The sequence below is a fragment of the Dasypus novemcinctus genome (assembly GCF_030445035.2).
Source record: "Dasypus novemcinctus isolate mDasNov1 chromosome 11 unlocalized genomic scaffold, mDasNov1.1.hap2 SUPER_11_unloc_1, whole genome shotgun sequence".
Taxonomy (NCBI): Eukaryota; Metazoa; Chordata; class Mammalia; order Cingulata; family Dasypodidae; genus Dasypus; species Dasypus novemcinctus.
The window spans coordinates 689,604-715,340 of record NW_026688125.1 but is presented as its reverse complement, the minus strand read 5'-3'; the positions used below and the strand labels follow the sequence as shown (position 1 = coordinate 715,340).

The 25,737-nt window shown below is 44.1% G+C and overlaps 1 pseudogene; it reads right to left on the bottom strand.

Moving 5' to 3' along the window:
- Positions 1 to 22,217: 22,217 nt before the first annotated feature.
- On the bottom strand, positions 22,218 to 22,591 carry LOC131277373 (cyclin-dependent kinase 2-associated protein 1 pseudogene; annotated as a pseudogene).
- Positions 22,592 to 25,737: the final 3,146 nt, after the last annotated feature.

Here is a 25,737-nt window from a genome sequence, read left to right as displayed (position 1 = left end):
TGAGAGGTTTAAAGAGTTCGCTCCAATACCGTCTTGTGAATAATGGGATAAAAAAGCTGTAGGTGTTAAATGACTTACATTTCCATGAGCCACCTGCATTGTCTGAATCTCTTTTGGCTGCCTGTCACAACTTTTCCACAATCAGAGCTGTCCCATATGAGCAGATTCCACTTCAGGTATTCCCAAGTTAGTGTTTTATCCATATCTTTCAATATATTCTTACCTGTCTTGCAGTAATCTTTGTAATACCTTCTGTGCAATCTATGCATAGAGGGTGATTTTCCACCTGTTTGACCTTGGCAGGAAGCCCCGAGCTCTTCTTTGATAAGCTCAACTGAGCAGTCTGTCCTTAACAGGAGCAAGCCCCTTATAATCTGTTGCCTTCATTTCCCTCCACTTGAACCAATTTTCATTATATGTAGAAGTTCGTTATTGAGATGAATTCCAAAAACCGATATCAGAATGTGTTTGCCATCTGATCCGAACCTGGGAAAGGCTAAGGTATGAGGAGGGCTTTGATTGGGCCACATCACTAGGACATGGAGGCCCCATCCTGTGGGCAGTGTTGACTGGCAGAGAAAAGACATGGCAAAGGACAGAGTTAAAGTTGGAGTTTGATACTGAAGCCTTAGCTGGAATCCCGGGAAGTCAGCTCAGAGAGGAAAGAGAAGCAAGCCTCAGGAAGACAGGACTTGAGGCAGGGGAAGAACACAGAGGAATAGAAACAGCTCCTTCGACGTGCCAGAATCCCCGCGGTGAGCAAGAAGCAGAGCCCTTCACCTGATTGTTTTCAGCTGACCTTGTGCAGCCAGGCAATGCCTAGAGAACCTCATAGCCTACAGCTGCCCTTGTGGAGCAAACAGGTGCTTAGCCCAGAGAGAAGCAAGACCTGGGAAGAGAGGAAGCCAGGAAGCCTGTGCCCTGGCTGATGTTGCCAGTCCTCTTGCTCCAACACGTGGGAGCAGACTTTGTCAAGGGAAGTATCTTAGGCATTACGGCCTGGTATCTGTAACCTCCTACTGGATATCAAAACCCCTTGTGGGAACTAGCAGGCTTGTGGAATTGTGCATCAGCACCCCTTTGGCTGACTAGTACAGCACACAACACTGTCATCTTGTTAACTTTCACAATGCTGTGCTCTTTTCCCCTTCCACCATTACCAGACATGTCCCATCATGCAAAACGGAAATCCTTTACTGCCTGTCGCCTGTCCCAAGTCCGTGTGGTCATCGATATTTTGTCTTTGTGGAGTTCACCACTTACCCAGCTGCTTTCTGTGCAGTTCTGCAGTGCTTTTCCTTGCGCTTACTTCAGTTCGCACAGCGCTTTCACGGTTCGTCCATATTTCAGCTCTTTACAGAACTGCCTTCCTTTTTACAGCTCTAGAGTTCTCTGTTGCCTCTTCATACCATTTAGTTGATTCATTCTTTGATGGACATTTGAGTTGCTTCCACGTTTGACTATTGTGAGTAAAGACACTGACATCATTCTTGGGTAATGTTTGGTTTGAATACCTCTTTTGATCTTTCCGTGTAAAAGTCGGAGTGCAACTGCTAAGTCCTGTGGAAATTCTATGTTTAACTAATTGAGGCATCACCAACTTGGAGTCCATGGTGGCTTCACCGTCGTTTCATCTTTCTCTCTGCAATGTGTGAGGGTTTTGATGACTCTTTATCCACTTCAGTGGTTATCCAACATGTTTTAAGGAAGCGGTAGCACTTCCTTTGTTATTTGTATTTCCCTGATGTCTCGGGATGTTTAGCACCTTCTCGGGTGCTTCTTTCTCAGTAGTGTATCTCCTTTGGAAAAGGTCCAGTCACCTGCCCCTATTTTTAATGGCAGCATTTCTCCTTTTATTTGTGACTTTCAGTAGCCTACAGGCTTGCCCTATTAAACTCTTACCACACACCTGATGATCAAGTGTTTTGTCCCTTCTTCAGGAAATTCCCTCTCTCCTTTCTTATAATGGACTTTCCTGCAGAAAAGCTGCTAGGTCTGCTGAGCCTGTTCTTGTGATCTCAGGGAAAAGTCTTTCCTTCTTGAGCATGTCTTTTCATCTTGACAGCTGGGGATCATGTGGCTTGTATCTTTCATTCTATAAATGTTGTCATGACCATACTTGATTTTTCCTTCCAATTGTGGAAAACATTCCTAGCATAAAAATCATTTTAATCCTTATGAGTGGGACACGTGGTGACATCATTTGAGTTCATTGAAAATATTGGGTAGCTTTGACTGCTCTATTCGGACTCCTTTCATCGTCCCACCCAGACCTCATGCCCCTTTAGCAATAACTCCCAGTTTCTTCCCTTTGCAACTCCTCTCCTGAATGATGCTGTCATGAATATTGGCATACAGATAGCTGGTTGAGGACCTGCCTTCAGTCTTTGGTGTGTATACCTAGGGGTGGAATTGCCAGCTCCCATGGTAATTCTGTGTGTAACTTTCTGGCTGCAGCATTTTAATTTCCCCACCTGTAGTGGCCAAGGGGCCCGTTTTTCCACACCTTCTCAGTCATTTTCCCCCTGACAGCAGCGTTCAAGCATGTGTGTAGTAAGTAGCACCTCATCTTTATCTTTGGTATCTTATTTGCATTTCTCTCATGGCTAATGATGGTGGGCATCTGTGTAAGTGCTTTTCAGTCATTTGTATGTGTTCTTGGCAGCTTTGTCTATTCAAGCCCTTTTCCCATTTATGGCTGCGGCTGTTTGTGCTTTCATGGAGTTACAGTCGTTCTCTTCATGGCCTGTACATTATGCTCTTAGCAGAAATAGGGTCTCCAAATACCTTCTTTCCCTCTTCAGTTTTCTTTTTCTACTTTATTGGAAAAGTAGTGTAGAAGTAACTTGTCATTAGGTAGAGATGAGGGTTCACGATTGGGGCTTAGGTCCTTTTTCTGGGCTAGGGCTTTCGTTTCAGAATAGAGCCACCTTCTGGCTCTGCGGTCACCATGAGCTTGCCTAAGAGGGTCCAGGTTGCGGGAGGAGCTGACAGTGAAGGGGTGGCGGGGTGTTGGGGAAGAGCGGGGTTGCAGACTTCTCCATGTCCTCTTGCTGGGCAGAGCATGGATGCCGTGCTCAAGATGGAGTGCTCCCACACAGTGCTTTTCATCGGAGAGCTCTTCCCCTCCTGGCGGAAGGCGTGGCCTTTTGGGAAGTGCTCTAGGCCTTTTCGTGGCTTCAGCTGGCAATCTGCTGATGAGGCCCCGGGAAACTTCTGTCACACTTCGAAAGCCATGACCTTCCAACCAGGTGGACTTTCCCATGCGATGTAGCCCAGTCCCCTTTTCTGTGGCCCTCAGCTGAGGGCATATGATACTGCCTGACATTTTCTAATGTTCACGTTGACTGATGGAAAATGCTCCAGTCTGGCCTGTTCTTCCCCGAGCTGGGCGGCAGGCCTTGTAGGGATTCTGGTTGCTGCTCCTTGGTTTTATGAACACCGCAGAACAAGGTCAAATCTTCTCAGTGCCTCAGGCTCTTAGCAACATGCCCAGAGCCTGGGGCAAGACATCCAGGTTTGCGTATGGGGAATTCCTGGGGTTGCTGGGTAGATTGCCTTTTGCAAGTTGTTAAAGTCCTGATCCAGTCACCTGGAACAGGCCCAGGGAACAGAAGGGGCAGGTGGAGGCCTTTCCAGGCACGGGCCTATGCTCCCTTTTCAGTGTGCCCTTGGGAAATGGCAGCAGCCCTTGGCAGGCAGGGAGGTGTAGCTAGGAGGGTCTTCTGGTCGCCAGCTGCTCATGACCCAGAAAACGGTGTCCTCACAGTTTCCCTCCTGCAGGTAGGTGAAATGGCTCACTTCAGTGCCCGGCATCTCGGTGAAGCTACCGTGAGAGGGGAATGGGCCGGGGGGCACGTAGACTCTGCATGTAGGAGGTTGTCGGCAGGGTGACAGTGCTCAGTGGACCTTTCCCAGGCCTCTGGGCTGTAGCAGACCCTGCAGAAGCTGGTGAGGAGGCCTGCCCCCTTGGCTGTCCAGGCTTGGAGGAGATTCCTCCTCAGCAGCACACCCCTGGCTGGGTCAGTCTAGGGCAGGTGGTCCTGCACCATGTTGGCGAGGCCCTCCTGGGCTGCTCCCACCTCTTTGCAGGCAGCAACTCTTCTTCAGCCTCTTCTCACTACTTCCCCTCTGTCTGCGCAGGCCTCCCTTGTTCTAAGGGCTGTTGGCAAGGACAGCCAGCCTGAAGTGGTCACAGCATGTATGGGCTTGGTTGGAGCCCATCGGAAGGCCTGGCACTTGGGGCCGAAGGGCTGAACAGTGAGGAGCACAGGTCATCCAGCCGCTGACCTGCTGGGAGTTGGTAACCACGGAGTCTATTGGTGGGCTGAGGGACGGGGGTGACTGCTGTGCCAAAGGGAGAGAGAGGTTTAGTGCCCAGTGGCTGCAGGTGCTGGTGGTGCTTGCAGCCTCGGGGAATTATGGGAAGCCACTGTCGTGCTGCCCTGCTGCCCTGAGTGCTGAAGGGCTGACTGAGACAGAGCTGCCCCCATTTCTCTGGCAGTATCTGCCCTGAGGCCCAGGTCAGCCCAAGGTGTGCCCCGAGGCCTCCCACCTCACAAGGTGGAGCCTCCACACCTCTCCTCATCCTCATTGTTCTCCTTAGCCCCAGGCTGCTCCAGCCTGTCTGAGGGAGAGGGTTGGAGGTTTGGTGCCCTGAGGAGGCAGGTTCCAGGAACACTGGGACATGGAAGCAGGTGGGCACCAGTGGTGCCAAGTGAACAGTTGGGAAGGTGGGGCTGCAGCACCGCCCTGGCAGTCACCACCGTATGGCTCACCCACCGAGGCTGACGGACTTGGCTGATGGGGAGAGACAGAGCTCCCCTGGTTTCCCTGGCCATGGCCACCTGAGCATGCATAACAATGCAAGGCGGGGCCCTCCAGCCTCCCTGCTTTATCAGTCAGATCTCCATCCCTGACACCTCACATTCAGCATCTCTGTGCTTTCTCTCTGGATGCTTTCCTACCTTCGAATATACTCAGGATCCTGCCGCGTCCACCTGGGTCCAAGCCTCAGCTCTTTTTAGGTTATACCATCCTTTGAGTAGATGGCACACGGTTCCGAGTATTCAAATGTCAGCATTTTCAAAAAATATGATTTTGCCAGCAGGTACTACGTGAAATTAAAACATGAACCACAACATTTTTATTGACAAAAACTCAGATCTAATCATGAGAGCTGAGTATAATCCTTTGTATGACTGCGCTTATAATGGCAGGAGTGGATACCCGCCATTGCGCCCGAGCAAGCTTCTGAGTCAGTGTTCTTTATCTGCAAATTGCTTGCAAATATGCATCACCTAATGCTGGTTTGTTGCCTCAGAGGGCCAAATGGTCCTTTGTTTTAGTGCTCAATAAGTTTGTATTAATATATATCTTCCACATCTTAGATAAGCTTTTAGCATGGACTTCAAACTTTCCTGGTAAGCTTTTAGCACATAATGTTTTCATTTTCCCTGTATATTTAAAGTTTGTAGAGGTTGCATTGCTAAAATGTTTTTTGGACTACAGTTGTCAGTGTTTCCAAGGGTAGGGCTGCAGTTTTCATTGTCCCAAATCCATAGCTCAAGACACATACAACAGAGATTATATGTGAAGACATGAATAGACCCCCCCATTCATAGCCTACATCAGTATGAGTAAAAAGTTCATGTAAATACTTAAAGAGTGTATAGAATTCCTGCAAATTTAATAGTGTTTTACCATATTAGATAAAATTATAACGTGGTTAGTTATCATTTTAATTATTATTAAAAATAGTATGTGTCACCAAGCAACCTCTTATCATAAATTAAATAATACCACTGCTGTATGCCACAGCCCCAAATATTGTTAGTTTGTTTGAAGAAATTAATATTCACTTATATTATTATTACTTTTTTAAAAAACTTACTAATATCTTCTTAGGGAAATCAAGTCAGCCCACATTCTCCTATCTGCAGAAAAGTCAACAATGGTCTTTTGCAGTGCCTCCCCAAGGCTGTGTGCATAGCTCAACCATCTGTCCTGGCCTGGTAACAAAAAAACCTGAGAAGAGGCAAAGTGGTTCCACCAAAAAAGTGAACATCATGAGTACCAAACCTTCTGGTGCCTAGCCCAGCAGTTCCTGTTGCCTGTTTCCTACCAACAACTCATAAACATAATCCATGAGTGTTCTTCATGCTCACTTCAGTGACTATGATGTTGGTTCCCTCCTGGTCTTGAAAGGGATGAGCCCTCAGCAGCATGCTACAAACCCTCTGGGGAATAATACAACAAGAAACCACCGAAGCTATATTCAGTACTTTGCAAAACCAAAGAGGGGGAAATATGTAGTTATGGTTGGAGGTTAAAATACTTCATTGAGAACTGTGGCAATTGGTAGCTGCCACACATCATATTATTCTCATTACAGATCCTGGAACTGCAAACTAGCAGTTTGAGCCTACTTACAGACTTCAGGCCTGTGTGCCTCCTTATGTTATTATAGAAGGAACTGTTAATATTACTGTTGGAGAAAAATGGCATTCACTGGGACATGGAGACTGATTGACCACAGGCAGAAAAATAATTTATTGAGAAGCTCTCCCAATGGAGGGGGTCTGAAAAACAGACTTCAGCCGCCCCCGACCAACATGGTGGGGGTCTGAAGAGAGGTTTCAGTGCAATTCTGGAAGTGGGGGGGACTTGAATTTATACAGAACTTTCCTAGGAGGGGAATTGATAGTTCATGGGAGGGGGATTGAGGGTCTAAGTGCAGTAGTGGGAAAGGGTTGAGGGAGTTTACGGCTTTTTGGAATGCTGCAGGAGCAGATTTTTTTTTTTCATCTGTAGGGATTAAAAGATATGTAAATATTGAAGACTTCCATCTCCCTCTCCCTCTGATATGCAGGTAGAGATAGTAAAGATCTCCATCTACCTCTGATTTGCAGATGGTGAAGATCTCTATCTCCCTTTATTCCTGTCTCTATGAGATTTCTTTAACCTGTGGGAAAGTGCCATGCTATGCCCTCAGACCCAGGGGAGGGGGTTTGCCTTTTCCCAATGCATATCAGGGGAAATTGAGCTACAGCTTGTTAATTATTGCAAATCTCTAACATTCCTAATTCTTTGTTTATATATATATATGTTGTTATATATATATGGGAAGGATCAGAGGGTGAGGGGATTTGGGGTGTTGGTTCTGTCTGGCTACTTCCTGCTGTCAAGGGGCAGAGAAAAGAAGTTCTCATCCATCCTGTATAGTAGGCTGTGGTTTTAGGTCCCATAGGCATTGATATTGTTGTTCATGTAGCAGAGAGACACCATTTACATATTCCTGGGTTATTGACTGTATGATTTGGTGTATGAATTGGACAAGAAGCTGTAAGAGACAAGGATCAAAAAGAAGCAGCAGGGAAACGGACTTGGCCCAGTGTTTAGGGCGTCTGTCTAACACATGGGAGGTCCACGGTTCAAACCCCAGGCCTCCTTGACTCATGTGGAGCTGGCCCATATGCAGTGCTGATGCACGCAAGAAGTGCCGCACGCAGGGGTGTACCCCACATAGGGGAGCCCCACGCGCAAGGAGTGCACCGGTAAGGAGAGCCGCCCAGCGTGAAAGAAAGTGCAGCCTCTCCAGGAATGGCACCACCCACACTTCCTGTGCCACACACAACAACAGAAGTGGACAAAGAAACAAGACGCAGCAAATAGACACAGAGAACAGACAACCGGGGGAGGGGGGTGGAATTAAATAAAGAAAATAAATTAATTAAAAAAAAATCAGCAGCAGCAATACTGTTAATAATGATGTTATAAGGGTAAAAGGGTTGATTTTATGGGTGAAGAAAAATAAAAAAGGAATGAGGATAGCCGTGATTGATTTTCATAGTTATTATTTTGGGTTTTCTGAATGATTTCTATATTTTTCTTAGGATTTTAAGATTTTCTTTTACCTGACCAGTTCTGTTAATGTAAAAACAACAAGTTTCATTTATGATTGCACAGATACTAGTATATCCTGTTGAATCAAGGGCAGGGTGGGTGTTTGTTGTCATCTGTTATCTGTTTGGTATTGGGGCAGGGGAGGCCTGAAAATTACAAAAGTAGAAGGGTATTTTTATGTATACTGTTTGCATTGTAATTTAACTAATGTGTTATTACTGGTAATAAGAATGATGATCTTTTGATAGCTCATCAGCCTACTTTTGTTATGCCTCCTGCACACCTAATCAACCCTTGACTAAATGCTTTAGAGGAAACTGTTATCTCCCTGGATGGGAGGAGGTCATGGTCATTTGATCCTGAAGGCTGTTGCAAGCTCTAGACACTCCAGCTTGTAAAATTCTTCTTTAGTCTATTCTGAATCGTTCCTTTAATATATCATGTGTCAATTTAGTAACATTTATCTGGAATTTCAAGGGGAAATAAACAATGTCTTTATGAAAAACAAAAAAAGGAAAGCAATGAAAAGCACAAAGCAGTAAACATCCTTTAAAACACCAAAAACTGAAAACCAGAAACTTCCATCGCTAGAGTCACAGTAGTTCTATAGTAGAATACCAGTAAGTCCACTCTAACGTATAATTTATTCCTCCATCCTGTGGACCCTGGGTTGATTATGTCCACTCCAAGTCTCAGTGAAGAGGGGGCTTTGACCCCACATGGTTGGGGGGTGTCATTCTCCTGCTTGCAGGTATAGATACTCTCACTTCCCTGGTGTGGTGGGTGACCATCTTCATCTTCCTCTTAGCTCACCTGAGTAAGTCCAATGAACTGGAGAGTAGGTTTTGTAACTCTGCTGAGGCTCAGGACCCAGCTGTCACATGGGCAGTCCAGAGATTCAAGACTCCTGAGTATACACAAACCCCAGTGCCAAACACAGCTTCAGTCAAAGTGACAGAAGAGGCATGTGTAGAAAGTCACATCTGAGTCCAACTCCATCACACTCAGGAGCACAAATTCCAAAGTAGGACCCACTGGCAGGGCACTGAAATCTGGAGTCATCAGATGTGAACATAGACTGTGTGTCTCCTTAGCACTCAGGAGTACCAGTACCTGTGGTTGTACCTACTCAGCTGGTCCTTGGCAAGAAGGTGTAGTAGCAGAGAAGTCAGGTGTATGCAGTATCAAAGGCCAGGACATGAGAACTCTGGGAAGCAAGGTGGTTTATTTCAACCAGCTGGACTTGGCAGACTCCTGTGCTACTAAAAACTGAATGCCTAGTAGAATTTTGGGTTCCTTTTATACAGAAGAAATAAGAGTGGGGGTCTAATGGTGGTTGTATGCAAAAGGACTTTTTGTTAGTTTCTTCAAGTGTTTTACATGAGTATTAGATAGGTTATTTCTTCCAGGTAAGCTTGATTTAACACATATCCCCACATTCAGGTAGGCTTGCCACATTTGGCTTGCATCCTTTCTGAATATCCAAAGCTTATAGAATTTATACTTCTCAATTGGTTTTCTAGACATATTTGGATATGAAATAAGTTTGAATCTATGCACAGGCAATATTATTTCCCTCTTTTGATGCCTGCTTAAGGTTATTAAGCTTTGGCATCACTATTGTCAGAGTCTCTCTGGACTGACTGGTATGTATATACTGCCATGAGATGGGCAGCTGTCTGCCTGTTTACTATATCTTTTATTAGGGTGCACATTCTGTTTATGATGAAACGGAGGAGGCAAGGAAGTATGGTGCATCCTCCTATGATGAAGGCAATTATTCCCAGTAGAAACTTGAAATTGTTTACTATTGGCTTCCAGCTTCCAATGGGATTACTTAAATTCCACCCATTCCAGCTCTGGACTGGAACATGAACAATTTTTACCATTTTGCTTGTAATTTCATCAATAACCTTTCCAGTGCTGTCTAGTTCAATGTAGCAGTTAGAGAGATTGAATTTTCCACAAACTCCCCCTTTAGCTGCCAGGAGATAGTCTAGGGTGAGATGGTTTTCACAGATAGCATTTCTGAATTTAGTTTGCTGTTGGGCTAGTAGGTTTAGAGCATGGGCAGTTTCATTAGTTATTATTTCCACCATGGCTTGCAAGTGGATGTTTCAGTTTAGCATATAGATAAGGGTTCAATAAATTCACATGTCATCCTCTGCCTGAGATGCTGGCCCACATAGTACCAGATTACACATTCATGGGGCCATTCTTCACCTCTCCAGGTGACGACAGCCCTTTCTTATATTTTGATACACTGGCTGGCTTAGCTCTTTCCCTTCCATTAAGGGAATGAGGAAGAAGGAGGGTTTTATTGTACTGAGCATACAAGTACCACACCAGTTTTGGGGAAGTTCTCAGAATGCAACTTTCCCACAAATCCAGTACAGACCATTTGGGGCATTAAAGGGGCCTTTTGCAGTGGAGTTCCACACTGATTAATTTGGCCAAAGTACAATTTATGAGAGTGAGGTCAGATTCATTCCACGTTCCCCAAGGCTCTGTTATATTGGTGGTATAATTTTGGAATTCTCCCCTGTACATGTTAGGTTTCCAACAGATAAAGAAGAGTTTAGGCAGGCCCTTGAAGCACAATATTTTCCTATGACAGAAGTTTACAAGGGCCACATGCTATCTCAGGGGACAGCTGAGAGGCCAGTTTCATTATATCTTTGGCTGTAATTGTGTTCTCTAGTTTCCCAGGGCCGTTCGTCTTCCATATTAGTACCTCTACATACATAGCACAAGGAGACATTTAAGCTGCCCCTACTACTTCAGCTAGGCTTATGAAGAGGTTTCTCACTCCTTGTAGAATGGAAAAGGGCTTTTCCATTTCTTCATAGAAGGAGTGGAACACAGAATGGGCTTTACTTGTGAGTGGGTATTCCCAATACGCAACCCAGATGTAGTCTCCTGGGTCTATTCCTCTACCATCAATGCAGAGACTCGTTTGGACTCCCTGAGTCTGTCGGGATTCAGGTTTAAGGATGGTGAGGTTTAAGTGGTTACAATGACAGCATAAATGGCCAGGGCCATTCCTTTGGTGAGGATGGCTGTTTAGTTGCATCTGTGTTCCATGTGGCCCAGGTGACACAGGACCAGTAGGGGCAGTAGTATGCACCTATGCATTTACACCAGAAGTCCCCCCTTGGACTGCACTTTTCACTTCTGGACCACACATATACTTATTGTTATGAGTATATTTTTGCTCCCTGCTAAGCCCTCCACAATTGGTGTTCCATGGTATCCCAGAGTCTATAACTTGGCAAGCATCAAATAGGAGGGACACTCATTGGTTCTGACTAGTGGCTGGGGTAGAGCTAAGTAGCTCCCCATTTTGATTAAGCACCCTTATTTCCCATTTACAGGAAACTGTTGGAGGTTTGGGGTCATAGCAGATTATTTGACCAGATATGTTACAGACACTATAGGAGATTCCTTGAAACTGGCAGGCAGCTATATGGCCCTTGCAGGTGTAATGGTTATGATATATTAATGTGGTATTGACATGGGCCCCCATTCACACCTTTTGGATAATGGCTCACACTCTGTGATGCCAACCTGGGACCAGGGGAGGGTCAGGGCTAGGAGTAGGGAGAATAATCAAAGGGGCATTGTAACTGGGATTAAACTATTCTTTATCTGTACATAGACCTATCAGTTTCTGGGGTGTGATTGGAGCAGAGCTCGGTGTCCCATCCTCAACCTTCAGCCATGCACGGACCAGTCAGATTCTGGGGTGTGACTGGAGCAGGGCTTGGTGTTTTGTTCTTTTGCAAGATGAGTTTGGTTGAGTTGTGGGCATCTGGAATACAGGTCCAGGACTCTGGGGCAGCTTGCTTGACCCGGGTATGGTGTATCCATGGGGTGCTTTCAGCTACTTTAATTGCACTGGGGGTGGATAAAATGACAAGATAGCATCCCCACCATAGAGGGATTAGTGGAGCTGATTTCCAGTCTTTGACACAGACTGCATCTCCTGGCTTCACCAGGTGTATATAGTTGCTTAAGCTAATGGGGGCCCTTTCTTGGACCTAGTGTTGCAGATTTTGTAAGGTTTTTCATAAGCTGATCATTTGCTGAGCTATTGGTAAGTTTCCTCTTTCTCTGAGATCCCCTTCTATATTTTGGATTAAGGGGGTGGTTTCTGAAAGAGGATTTCAAAAGAGGTTAGGCTTGGCTTTCAGCTTGGGCTTGCCCAAACTTGGAGAAGAGGACTCAGAAGTACTTGCACCCATTTTGGCCCAGTTTCTTGGCAAATCTTGGCAATATAAGTCTTTATTGTATGGTTCATTCACTCTACTTTCCTGAGCTTTGAGGATGGGAAGAGGTGTGCAGTTTCCATCAGATGCTCAGTGCTTTGGCAATTTTTGAGTAATTTCAGAGACGAAGGTGGGTCCATTGTCAGAGCCAATTGAGAGGGGTAGCCCATATCTAGGAATAATTTCCCTGAGAACTTTGGTTACTTCTTCAGCTCTTTATGTTCAAGTGGGAAAGGCTTCCACCCAGCCAGAAAAGGTGCAAACAAGGACTAGGAGATATTTATAACTTCCAGAGTGTGGCATTTCAGTGAAATCAACTACTAGATCTTCAAGAGGCATATTGTCAATTCTTTGGACTCCTGGGACTCCCATAGGCCCCCTGCCAAAGGTTTTATTTTTGCACTTGTGATGCACCACTGGCATATGGCATGGGTGATAGCAGCCAGACTTGGGATGTAGAAGAATCTTTCTTTTTTTTAAAAAAAATTATTATTTATTTATTTCCCCTCCCCCATCCCACCCCGGTTGTCTGTTCTCTGTGTCTATTTGCTGCATCTTCTTTGTCCGCTTCTGTTGTTGCCAGCAGCACAGGAATCTGTGTTTCTTTTGGTTGCATCATCTTGTTGTGTCAGCTCTCCGTGTGGGCAGCACCATTCTTAGGCAGGCTGTACTTTCTTTCGCACTGGGTGGCTCTCCTTACTGGTTACATTCCTTGCGCGTGGGGCTCCCTTATGCGGGGGACACCCCTGCATGGTAGGGCACTCCTTGCATGCATCAGCACTGTGCATCGGCCAACTGCACACGGGTGAAGGAGGCCCGGGGTTTGAACCACAGACCTCCCATGTGGTAGACGGATGCCCTCACCACTGGGCCAAGTCTGCCACCTGAAGAATCTTTCTAAAACTTCTTTAAGATGGGTTTTTCCCAAGAGTGTCTTCTCATGGTAGTGTTGAACTAATGTTGTGGCTAATATTTGTGGCACAACTATTGTGTGATCGGGCAATGTCCACCATCCATTTTCTCCTTATATCCCACCCTCAGAGAGTATCCACTCTCTCGGCTTGAGTGTATTGCAGCTCTTGTTGATTCAGAGGCTGTGGCAGGCAGTGTATACTGGAGTTTCTGATAATTAAAAAGGTTGAGGAATGAGAGCAGTGACCAGGTTTTTAGACAGGGATCCTTCCCATGCCACTCTTTTTGCTTCAGCATCTGCCCTCTGATTTCCCTGGGTGACAGGGCTGTGGCTTGTCTGGTGTCCCTTGCAGTGCATTACAGCCACTTTGGTAGGTTTCCAAACTGCTTCTAGTAGTTCCAGAATCTGTGTGCCATATTTAATGCTCTTTCCTCCTGAGTTAATGAGTTCTTTTTGTTTGTATAAGGCTCAGTGCATATGCTGGGTAAAGAAGGCATATTTGGAGCCTGTGTAGATATTAACCTTTGCTCCAGCTGCAAGTTGTAGGGCTTGGGTGAGGACAATGAGTTTGACTTTCTGTGCTGATTTGCTATCCAGGAGGCTCTGGGCCTCCTGATACCACAGCATATCCCACTCACTGATTGCTGTCCTGCATAAAGCTACTCCCATCCATGAAGAACTCCATGTCAGAATTTGCCAGTGGCTGGTCTTGGAGGTCTGGCCTGCTGGAATATACTTCTTGTGATGTTTTCAGGCAGTTATGGGCTAGAATCCCCAGCTCCACGGGTAGTAGAGTGGCAGGATTTAGGGTTTTTACAAGTTCCGGTTGAAGGGAAACCACATAATGGGGTTCGATATTTAACCAGGCAGCTGTTAGTTAGCTGGTGTGTTCCTTTGGCTTTGAAGACTATGATTACTGCATGCAGAACCAAGTTTATAGCTTCTAGTGTAAAAATGACTGCAGCTGCTACAGCTTGCAGACATGAGAGCCTGTCTTTGGGCTAGTGTCCAGTTGCTTGAATAGATAGCTATGGGTCTTTGCCAGGAACAGAGGTATTGAGTGAGTGCCCCTACTGTGATCCTTTGGCAGTTGTGAACATAGAGGTAGAATGGTTTACTGAGATCTGTGGCTCAGTGCTTCCATTAGAGCTTGTTTGAGAGCAATGAAAGCATTTTTCTGTGGGCTTTCCCAGAGCAGGGAATCATAATCTTTCCCCTTTGTGACTTCATATAAAGGGCACATGAGGACCCCAAAATTGGGGCTCCAACTGTGGCAGAATCCTGCCGCACTGAGGAACTGGCAGCTTCTGGTGGCTGTTGGGCTCAGGGAGACTACAGATTGCTTTCTTTCTTTCAAGTCCCAATTCACGGTGCCTCTGCATTATTTTTATAATCTAGATATTTGACCTGAGGCAGGCATATTTCGGCTTTTTTCTTAGACACTCGATAGCCTTTTTGCTGTAGATGCTTTAAAAGAGCATGGGTTCCACCGGCGCAGTCTTGGTAGGTGGGACTTCTGAGAATGAGGACATCTACATAATGGAGGAGAAAACAGTTATGGCTTTCTGGTTTAAAGGATTTGAGATCACTAACCAGACCTTGTCCAAAAATAGTGGGGGCATTTTTAAACCCCTGAGGCAGTTGCGTCCATGTTAGCTTCTGCTTTTCATCTGGGTTCAGATTGTCCCACCTAAAAGTGGAAATTGGCTGGCTGCAGGGCACTACCCAAATGCAGAAGAAGGCATCCTTAAGATCTAGGCATGAAAAGTAGATTGCCAATGAGGGTATTAAGCTGAGAAAAGTATATGGATTAGAAACTGCAGAATGAAGGGTTATTACTGCCGAATTAACTGCTAGTAAGTCCTGGACTGGGCGGTAATCCCCATCAGCTTTTTTAACTGGAAAGAGTGCGGTGTTCCATGGAGACTGGCATGGCTCAATATGCTTTCATTCAGTAATCTCTGAATAAGTAGCTGGACATTTGCTTGTGCTTCACGTGGTACTGGATATTGCTTTATGCTTATTGGACTGTCTGTGGCCTTTATTTCAATAATAATTGGAGGAATGTCATGTGCCATCCCCATTGGGTTACCCTCTGCCCATACTTCAGGTGCATCTTCAAAAGGGAGCTGCATGGGCATGGACTGGCCAGTTTCACTGAGGCAAAACAGTCTCCATTCCTCCTGCAGAGGAAGGGTTAGCACTATTCTCAGAGGGTCCTGTGGCCCCAGTGTCAGTGTGGATTGCCCCATGACATCAAAGGTAATTTGAGCTGCAGTTTAGACAGCAGGTCGCAACCCAGGAGGGGGACTGGGCACTCTGAAGATAAAGGAATTTGTGAGTGACCTCTTTTCTCCCAATGTTGCAGGTCCTGGCTTGCAGGAAGGGCCATTGGGTACTTTTGCCAGTTGCACCTATGACAGTGGCCTGTCTTTTTGAGAGAGGCCCAATTGGCTTGGTCATTAAAGAATGTTGAGCCCCAGCATCAACCATCATATGTATGGTGTGGCCCCCAATTTGGACTCTGACCATAGGCTCTGCAGGGCTGGGAGAATAGGAACCCAGTCTGTCCTAATAATCTCCATCAGAGTCCTCTATTCCTGCCAGCCCAATTATCTGATTTGCAGGGGTTTTTTCCTGAACTTTTTTGGACCCAGGTTTTGGTTTGTGATGCCCCACTAGCTTTCCTGGTTAATGTTTTAACTGCAGTGGCAGGGTTGAGTGGCCAGCTGGGATACTCTTGCTTCCAATGCCCATCTTCTTTGCAGTACACACACTAATTTTGCCCTAGCATAGGCCCTTCCCTCTCCTTGGGGCAGGGGATTCCAAGTTTACTCTCCTTGAGACAGGAATGGATTTTTCCATGATTGCCAGTCAGAAGATCTGCCTTCTTCTTCATCTTCTGACTTTCTTCCCTCCTTGTTTCTACATCATGGTTGGCATAGACTTTAGTAGCTACTTCCATGAGCTGAGAGATATTCATTCCAGCAAACCCATCCAACTTCTGCAGTTTTCTTTGGGTGTCAGCTTGTGATTGGGAAATGAATGCTGCGTTGACCATTGTTTGGCTCTCAGGAGCATCTGGGTTTGAAGGGTGTGCATACACAAAACATGCTGCACAGCCTCTCATAGAATTGAGCTGGACTCTCATCCAGAGCCTGTAGAATTTGAGTAGTTTTTGCCATATTTACTGTCTTGTGGCTCCCCACCATGAATCATTCAACTAAGGCCCTATGGAAAGTTTCTAGTCAGTTGAGCCTGGTTGTGCTCTTTGGATCCCACAGGGGGTCCTCCTCTGGGGACTGCAAGTAGGCACATTGGTCACTCTCCAAACTTTCCTCAGGTGGGTGCTAAGCCAGGTTAGAGCTCCCTGCATGACACACATTCTTTCTTCAAAGTTTAATAAAGTCATTATAAATTGTTTACAATCAACCCAGGTGGGTTTGTGGGTCTGTATGATGGACTGGAAAATGTCCATCATGGCTTGAGGCTTCTCTGAGAATGGTGAGGTATGGCTTTTCCAGTTAAAAAGGTCCGTTGTGGTAAAGGGCTGATAGATGAATGTCCAGGTCCCCCCCAAACCTAGCCATGTGCATCATAAAAAATTGGGGTCCAGCCTTCATGGAAAGGTAGCTGGTAGGCAGGCTTTTTCTCTGCTTCCTCTGCCCCTAGGGGTTCCTGTGGTTTAAGTTGCTACCTCTCAGCATCTCCACCCTGACTGATTGGCAGCACTGCAGCAGCATTGCCAGGGGCAATGGGCTGTAAAAGCTGCAGATCTGTATTTTCCATTGCAGAAGGTATCAAAGACCACTGAGGAGATGGTAAAAGCTGCTACAGGGATGGCATAGGGCTCTCTGGTTCGATAAAGGCAACTGCAGGGATGGTATAGGTGCCCTCTCAGATGGTGATAAAATCAGTGGTGGGGGTGGTATGGGTGTCTCTTCCCTGTGTGGATGATGATAATGGGGCACTGCTTAGAGAGACTAGCTCATTTTCATTCCTTAGTATTTCTGGGGCAGGAGTCATTGCATACAGTGACAGAAATTCATGTTTGTATGGCCCTTCTAAAATGGGCAGATTGGCACTGGACTGAGGGTACACTTTCTCTGGGCCCTTTGCATGGTGATTGTTTGGTATGGTCCCTGGGACAGCACTCCTTGGTTTCTGTATTAGGCAAATTCTAGCTTCCATATTCATACTCTACCCTAACCAAGGTGGATTTTGGCTTACAGCATTTTCCCAAGGATCAATGTAGGGGAATTGGGTGTCCTGGGTTTCCAGTTACTGCATCATGGACTTTATGGATGATCCAGGGATCTAAAATGCCATACTGGGGCCAGCCCATGCCAAAAGTTGGCCATTCTAATTCACAAAGCATCCTAAGCTTTCCTGGTTGGAACCTTATGCTGTATACATCTTCATGGAATGCATGGGGGAAGTTTTTCAGCATACAACTGAAGAGGGTCCTACTTTGTGTGTTTCCCATGTTTCCACCCTGTGCTGATGGTACACAACAGTCACTCAAGCCATACACTTAGTCCATCTCTGGTCGCAACCCTCACGGAAACTTTCAGCACCTCTTAACCTTAGCAGATCTGTATAAGCCCCTGACTTGGAAGAGGGTCCCTTTGCAGGGACCCCCCAGACTGCCCTTGATCATATGAGGTCACCACAGAACCACAGATCAGGACTCTGCACTTGCCACACAGAAGTGACTTTCTGCATCTCACCCAGTTGCCACAATCACATGCACACAACCACCCCCCTTTCCTTTTCTCGGACCTGAAGAGGAGGTACCTTCCTCCTGTATTCTCAGGTGTACTGGGGCCTCCCCTTTTAGAGAGCTGATCAGTCTCCCTCCTTATTTTAGAATTAGGCTTTTCCTGCACTATGCCCCTGGGGGTCTTACCCATCTGATGTGTTGTGCTCCTTGCTTCATTCTCATTGTCTCTCAAATGCACTGGTGCTCTGGTTCTTCCAGGAGGGCTCTGGTGAAGACCACAACCTCTTTCTGGACTAAAAGGGGAGTCCAGGGGCACCCAGGGCTGGGTTTAACCTGGGCCCTCCCAGCCTCCTCAGAGACATCCAAAAGGGGCAAACAATTGTTGCCACCTCTGATCTCTCAGCGCAATCCTGGACAAGCCCCCAGAATTGTAGTAGCAGAGAAGTCAGGTGTATGTGATGTTGAAGGCCAGGACACAAGAACTCTGAGAAGGAATTTGACTTATTATTTTTTTAAAGATTTATTTATTTATTTATTTCTCTCCCCTCCCCCCACCCCAGTTGTCTGTTCTCTGTCTATTTGTTGCATCTTCTTTGTCCACTTCTGTTGTTGTCAGTGGCATGGGAATCTGTGTTTCTTTTTATTGCATCATCTTGTTGTGTCAGATCTCTGTGTGTGTGGCACCATTCCTGAGCAGGCTGCACTTCCTTTTGTGCTGGGTGGCTCTTCTTACAGGGTGTGCTCCTTTGTGTGGGGCTCCCCTATGTGGAGGACACCCCTGCATCGCACGGCACTCCTTGTGCACATCAGCACTGCACATGGGCCAGCTCCACATGGTCAAGGAGGCCCTGGGTTTGAACTGCAGACCTCCTATGTGGTAGGTGGACACCCTAACCACTGGGTCAAGTCCACCACCTGGAAGTTGATTTATTTAGACCAGCCAGAATTGTTGGACTCCTGTCATAATAAAAACTGAGCCCCAAATAGAATTTTTTGGGTCCCTTTTGTACAGAGGAAATAAGAGTGGGAAGAAAAATTGTGCTTGTATGTATGCAAAAATATTTTTGTTAGTTTCTTCAAGTGTTTTGTCTGAGTATTGGATTGGTTATTTCCCCCAGGTAAGCTTGAATTAATGCATATCCCCCACATTCCAAGTCAGCGTTTAGCACTAACCCCCCCCCCCCACATTCCAGCTTATATCCTCCCTGAATATCCAAAGCCTACAGAGTTTATACTTCTCAATTGGCTTTCTAGGCATATTTGGAAATAAGTTTGGATTTGTGCACAGGCTATATTACATCTGCTGCTTTCAGCCCTCCATTTATAAAGGACTCCAGCAAGAGGACCGATACCCACCCTAGACTCACTGAAGCAATCCAATCAAAGACCCCAAATTGAATCCATTTCAAGTTCTCAAGCCCACAGGAATGAATTAGCTCCAAGAATATGTGATCTTTCCTGGGCTCCACATAAAGTTTCAAAGTGCCCCAACATGAAGGTCAGTTTCTTTCTCTTGCCTATAGTATTTTTGTTGATTGGCTTTATAGTAAAACTCTTCTCTGACACTTAGAATTGGCTGTATTTAATTGATCAAATTTTCCCAGTTCTTCATCTCATTCTAGCCCTGGATATTTGGTATAATTTTTAAGATTGTACTATGTGTGTAATTGTTTTACCCTAAGAAAAAAGATTCTTTCCTAGTTCTCTGAGAATATTGATCTGTTCTGGTGTTTTTTTTTTTTTTTTTTTACACACTCCTTTCATTGCCTCTAGCTGTTTTACATGATATGCAAAATCTTGGAGGATGGTCACCTCAGAAAGGACTTTCTGAAGTCAGTATTTCCAGTCAAATGAGGACCAGAGACTCACAAAAAGGGCTCAGACCAGCCCCAATGAGCCCTGGAGAAAGGTACAGGTAAGACACCAGAAGCCTTTTTCACAACTCGATGAAGCTTGAATTCCTGGCCTGCCAAAAATAGGCACCCTTTAGAAAACTGTTCCCTGCAACCCTAAGGGGGTATTGTGCCTTTAAGCTTTAACTGCCTTCCTCCATGTCAGCAGTGGGGTTGAGTCAATGGCAGTGGCTGTCCTTGTCTGGGTTAGCTAAAACAGCAGTTCAGAACTGGAACTCAGTAATCAAAACTTGCTGATCAAAAGATATGCTCAACCCCACCATTCTCGGGGTAGACTTCCATGTTCCTCTCCACCCACAACAGCCAGCCAGGGACTAGATCCTAAGACAGCCCATATCATGAATGGGGGATGGGTGCCAGCTGTAAGTATAGACTGAGCTACTCAGTATTTTTTAAACTTGATAAAAATTGTAATTAGACTGTGTAGTGTTCTTTTTTAACAAATCAATTTTATTTATACATATTAATAAAGCTTACAATTCACACAAAGTAAAAAAACAGTGGAATTTGGTATGATCACATAGTTGTGCATGCTTCACTTCAATCATTATTGGAGTATTTCTATTATTTCAGTAATAATAAAAAACAAACAGGAAAATTCCTCACCTCTCAACCTCTCTATGATTCCCCTGCTGTTCGTAGTTGCTATTTCTGGCTACTCTTGCAAAATTATTTATTAGTTCATTAAGTTGTTTTTTTGAGATGTATTCACATACGCTATGATCTATCCAAAGTGTATAATCAATGGCTTTTATTATAATCATAATGTTGTACACACAGTTTTTAGCACAATTTCTCAGCCTTTTCTATACACCATTCTCTGGATGCTGTATAACGCTCCTTTGGCTTCCTGAGCTCCAGAACAGCTGTTACAGACAGTTTCTGACTCTTCACTAGCTCTTTTGGAAGAGAAGTGAGTCCTGAATCTCCCTGCTCTGCCATCTTCCTGGAAATTCCCTTGCTAGTGTAAATATCTTTGGTATACATGGAACAAGATAACCTAGTACACATCTTCCTGACCAAACATGGAGAAAAGTTTTATATATTTTCCCACATGGAAAATAAGCAATCCAATATGATCTAAAGTTAGGTTAAGATTAGATCCAGAAAACCATCTTGAGTATCTCTCTATTTGTATTTTTTTACCCTTTAAGGAGGTCATATAAGCATCAGCACATTGCCATTTTACAAGAGTCCATTAGTCTGAGAAAGAAGAAAGCATTCCTATTTAAATGATGTAACAAATCATGTATATTACTCCCAATTAAGTATGTTGAGTTTCCATTTTAAATATAACCTGAATATTGACTAAATCATGTTATATAAGTTTATCGTATTGGGGAAAGAGATAATGCAGGCATTACACATGCAAGTGGGATACTTGTCATTGAATGAATATCTAATTTAGTGATTTTCTTTGTTACATCAGTAAAAGTATCATTATTGGAGTCACTTTTAAGCTCTCAGTCTTTGACTATGGGAGTCCCATCTCTATTGTCTGAATCTAACCTGATTGATTGGTTATATACAACCAATATATACAACCAGTCTTGTATACAGCCAATTTTGGCCCTGTCTTATTACAGTTTTCTTGCATAAAGAAGAGTTTATAGCCACCAAATTATAAGTTGTGAAAATGTAGTTAAAGCTTCAAATAAAGTGTCCCAAATGCCAAATACATTTAACTTACTGATCTGTAACAAGGGCTGACTAAATTTTAACAGGATACCAAATCTTTTTATTAAACATTTACCTCTTTTTTTGGCCAGTGATCACTTTTGCCTGAATGGAACACTATTTTAGGTCCATATTTTTTTTTTAAATGAAAATAAGCTTTATTACATCAAGTAATAAATACATACAAAGATGCAAACAGTTTCAGTCATTTTTTCCCAGACATTTTGATCAACTTACAGGAAACACAAAACTGAAAACTACACAGTCTCAGTATGAAAATTTTTGGGGATCCTTGTTCGGTATGATAGATTGCTCTTCTGTATTTATAACTTGTGCACTTTTTATTTGACTTCAAAGCACTAATAGTCATGCAAATGCTTAAGCAAAAAGTTATATTAAGCAGAATCTACACTGTATTGCCAAACTGGGACTGGCTACTAAGAAAAGCATGCTGTCAGTATTTGCTAAAAACAGAATTCTTAGAGTTGTATTAGCTTATGAAAATAACAACTTAGGTAACATAAATATATTCAAGAGAAGATTAAAGTGAGATACTGGTATCTTGGAGGCAAACTATAGTTTGATGTAAGATAGGTAACTTTTCCATGTATTATTTTTTTAATCAATGCTTAAAAAAATACCCGGGTACTTCCTAACTACTTAAAACACAAATCCTAATCAACTGCAAAATCTTTTCTCAATCTTAGTCGGTAGGTTCAGAGCCTAATGAACCATGAAAACAAACTGTTAACATTTTGAAAACAAAAGAGTTACATCTGAACAGGTAGATGAACTGTAACTTCTCATCTTGTAAAGATGGAAAGCCTTCAAAGCTAACGAGGTGGCTAGGATCTGGCATTCTGTTCTGTTTTGGCCAAGCACTCCCGAACCAGTCCTCTAGCATGAATGATGCCTCGTTTCAATCTCTTCATGGCGCTCTTGCTCCCTGCGTAGGTGGGTCTGATCTCTTTCCCCAGCTCTTTGATGATGGCCAGCAGCTCAGCATATTTGCTTTGGGGCACCTGGCTCTTCCCAGTTCCCTGGGTGTAGCCAAGGGATGGCTGCCATAGTCACTCAGCAGCTGGTGGTACTGCGAGGATGTCGCCATGCTGGTAGAAGGAGAGTGGACACTTCCAGCCGCGTTGAGGGAGGCTGCGGGCATGTGCGCATTCAAGTTCAGTTTGTAAGGCATCCCCGCGGGCGGCGGGGCGCAGGGCGTGCGGGGCCGGGCCCGCGGTGGTGGCTGTGGCGGCAGTGAGGCAGCGAGGGGGCACTGTGCCCGTGGCCCCTGCACCCGTCTGTGCGCCCGCCGGGCTCCCGCGCACTTTTTGTTGGCGGCGGCTCTGGCCGCACCGGCAAATATCTAGGTCTGTCTTTATCATCTAGATTTTGGCAAACCCAGCAATCAGTTAAATTTATAATGCTAGAAACCCTATAAATAACTGGAGTTGAGCTAGATCTAACCTTAGGGAAGTAGCAGTGATTAATAGTGATATAGCCTGTGCATAAATTCAAAATTGTTTCCCAGTGTACCTGGTCCCCAAAATAGCCAAATAAGTAATATAGGCCCTACAGTCTTTGAATGATCAGATACGATGTGAGACTAAATGTGTATTTAGGGCTGCCTCCAGATGAGATATGGAAGATATGCTAATCCAAGCTGCCTTGGATGTGGAGAATATGTAACTCGCCTGGAGGAAATAACCTATCTGATACTAAGATCAAACACTGAAGAACCTAACCAGAGGTCTGTTTGCCATCACTGTTAGTCTCCCTAATCCTATATCCTCTGTATAAAAGGGTCTGAAAAAAGCTATTCGGGCCTTGGTTTTTATTAGGACAAGAGTCCACCGAGCCCAGCCGGTTGAAATAAACCAACTTCCTTCTCGGTACTCTCGTGTCCTGGCCTTCGATACCTCGCACACCTGATTTCTCTACAACAATAGCATTGCTTTTTAAATTTTTAAAATCACTTAATAAGTTGTTTCTTTGTAAATCAATCAATAATATTTTACACCATGCTTTAAAATTTAGGTAATCAAGACCACATTAATAATCCACAGGCATTTAGAATGAGATTCCATTTGCTCAGTTTTGCATTGTAAGCAGCATAATCACTGCAAAGATATACTCTGAATGTATATTAAATTATCTCATTTATACTAACTCTTCTAAGAAAGGATGTATTCTGTTTAGCTCTAGCTGGAGGTATCAAATTAAAAATTAATTAAGCTTTACTGTATTTGAGAATAGCTTTGGCTTAATTACCAATACCTTCAGCCATTTGTTTTATATTTACATACGTATACATGGGTAATTCATATGTGGATGTGTTTATTGTTTTTATGAAGTCTATCTATAACAATCTACTGCTAATAACAGACACACTATTGACCCGACCCGCGGATCAGTAGAACCAAGACCTGAGGGAGGGATTGGGAATGAAAAGGGACAAGAGACACAAAGAATGGAGACAAGACAGGATTCTGATCAAGTCTTGTTTATTGAGGGTCAATCAGGGGTATTTATAGCTAGGGATGAATGAGGTGGTACATACTGATGACAACACATGTGTCAGTAAGTGATTGATTAACTAGATTTTGATTCTCATGCCACACGCATGTGCAGATGGTTATTTGGCAACGTCAGCGGAAAGACTTTCGTGCTCTTTAGGGAGTGCCCAATTGGAGCCCGGGGGAGTGGTGTAAGAACAGAAACTTAATTGCTTCAGCGAGGGTGGGGAAATGGAAACTTAACCCAGTTAGTATCTAAAAATAGCACTTAGCAACAAGATGGCCAATACAACACCTGTGCCAGAGGCAGCTTCCCACACACTATGTTGCTGTTTAAAATTGGCCCTCAGTTCTGTTCTAAACTCATAGTTCAGTTTATTTTATTGCCCTCAACCTGTCATAACCAGAAGCAAAACACTGGAACTTTAAATTAAAACTCAACTCCATTATCTAAAGGTTTGTTTATTCATACTATTTTGCTGAAGGACTCATACATATATATAAATCAATAAGTTAATCTATGCAGTTTGACAGCAATATTAGAATCCCATGACCCTGTAATTAATTCTTGAAGGAAGTGATGTATATTTTCTGGATAATTTAGAGAAATGTTGACCTTTCCAGCTATTTTTTAAAAAATGAACAGTTCTTCCTTTTAACTAATTTATGGATTAATCCTTCTGAATTCACTTGTTTCTGAAACTGGTCTTAAGTAAAGTTCTGATGTCTAGGCAATTAATAGAGACTGTGTAATCCTGTCTAAGAAGACACTTCAAAGTGAATTAAACTGGTTTTCACTTGAGAGAAACAAACAATTCCCACCAAATCCTGAAAATGTATGTCACATTGGACCTCCCAGGACAACTCCGCATTTTACTGCAGAGCTTTAAAAAAGTTGTATTGGCTCTTCTGAAAGACTCTCAATGGACAATATCATCACCACCTATACCTGGAGAACAAGTAGTACATTTTTTACTTCAGTAGCAGAGAATATAACTACCAATTTCTATTTATCTGTAAAGAATATCTTTTAAAGATTTTTTTCTCTGCCCTTCCTGCCCCCCGCCCCCAGTCATTTGTTCTCTGTGTCCATTTGCTGTGTTCTTGTTTTTGTCTGCTTCTGTTGTCAGCGGCTTGGGAATCTGTGTCTCTTTTTGTTGCATCATCTTGCTGCATCAGCTCTCCATGTGTGTGATGCCATCCCTGGGCAGGCTGCACATTCTTTCACGCTGGGCAGCTCTCCTTATGGGGCACACTCCTTGCACATGGGGCTCCCCTACACAGGGGACACTCCTGTGTGGCACAGCACTCCTTGTGCACATCAGCACTGCACGTGGGCCAGCTCCACACAGGTCAAGGAGGTCCGGGGTTTGAACTGTGGACCTCCCATGTGGTAGACAGACACCCTAGCCACTGGGCCAAGTCTGCTTCCCTGTAAAGAATATTTTAAGAGACTCTGAAAGAGCAGAGTAAGGATGAGAAGATGTAAGAGTATCTAAAATTTAAATAATAAATCTCTCTCACAAAATTTATCTCCTTAAAAGAAATGTACTAAATAATGTATATGTGAATACCCTACTTATATTTTGAAAAATCAGTTATTTTTATTTAAGTGAAGGTAGAAATGAATTAAAATATGAAGGTTAGAGTTAAAAAACCAGCTATATAACCAATTCAAATTACATTAAAACCCAAACATGAACTATAAACAGAAGTGAAATTTTCTTAAAAGTAAGTGAATATTCACTAAACCCATCCCCTGCCCTAGTAGGTAAATTATATTGAGAAGAATTCTACATGAACTGAGATACTTTTAAGCTTCAAT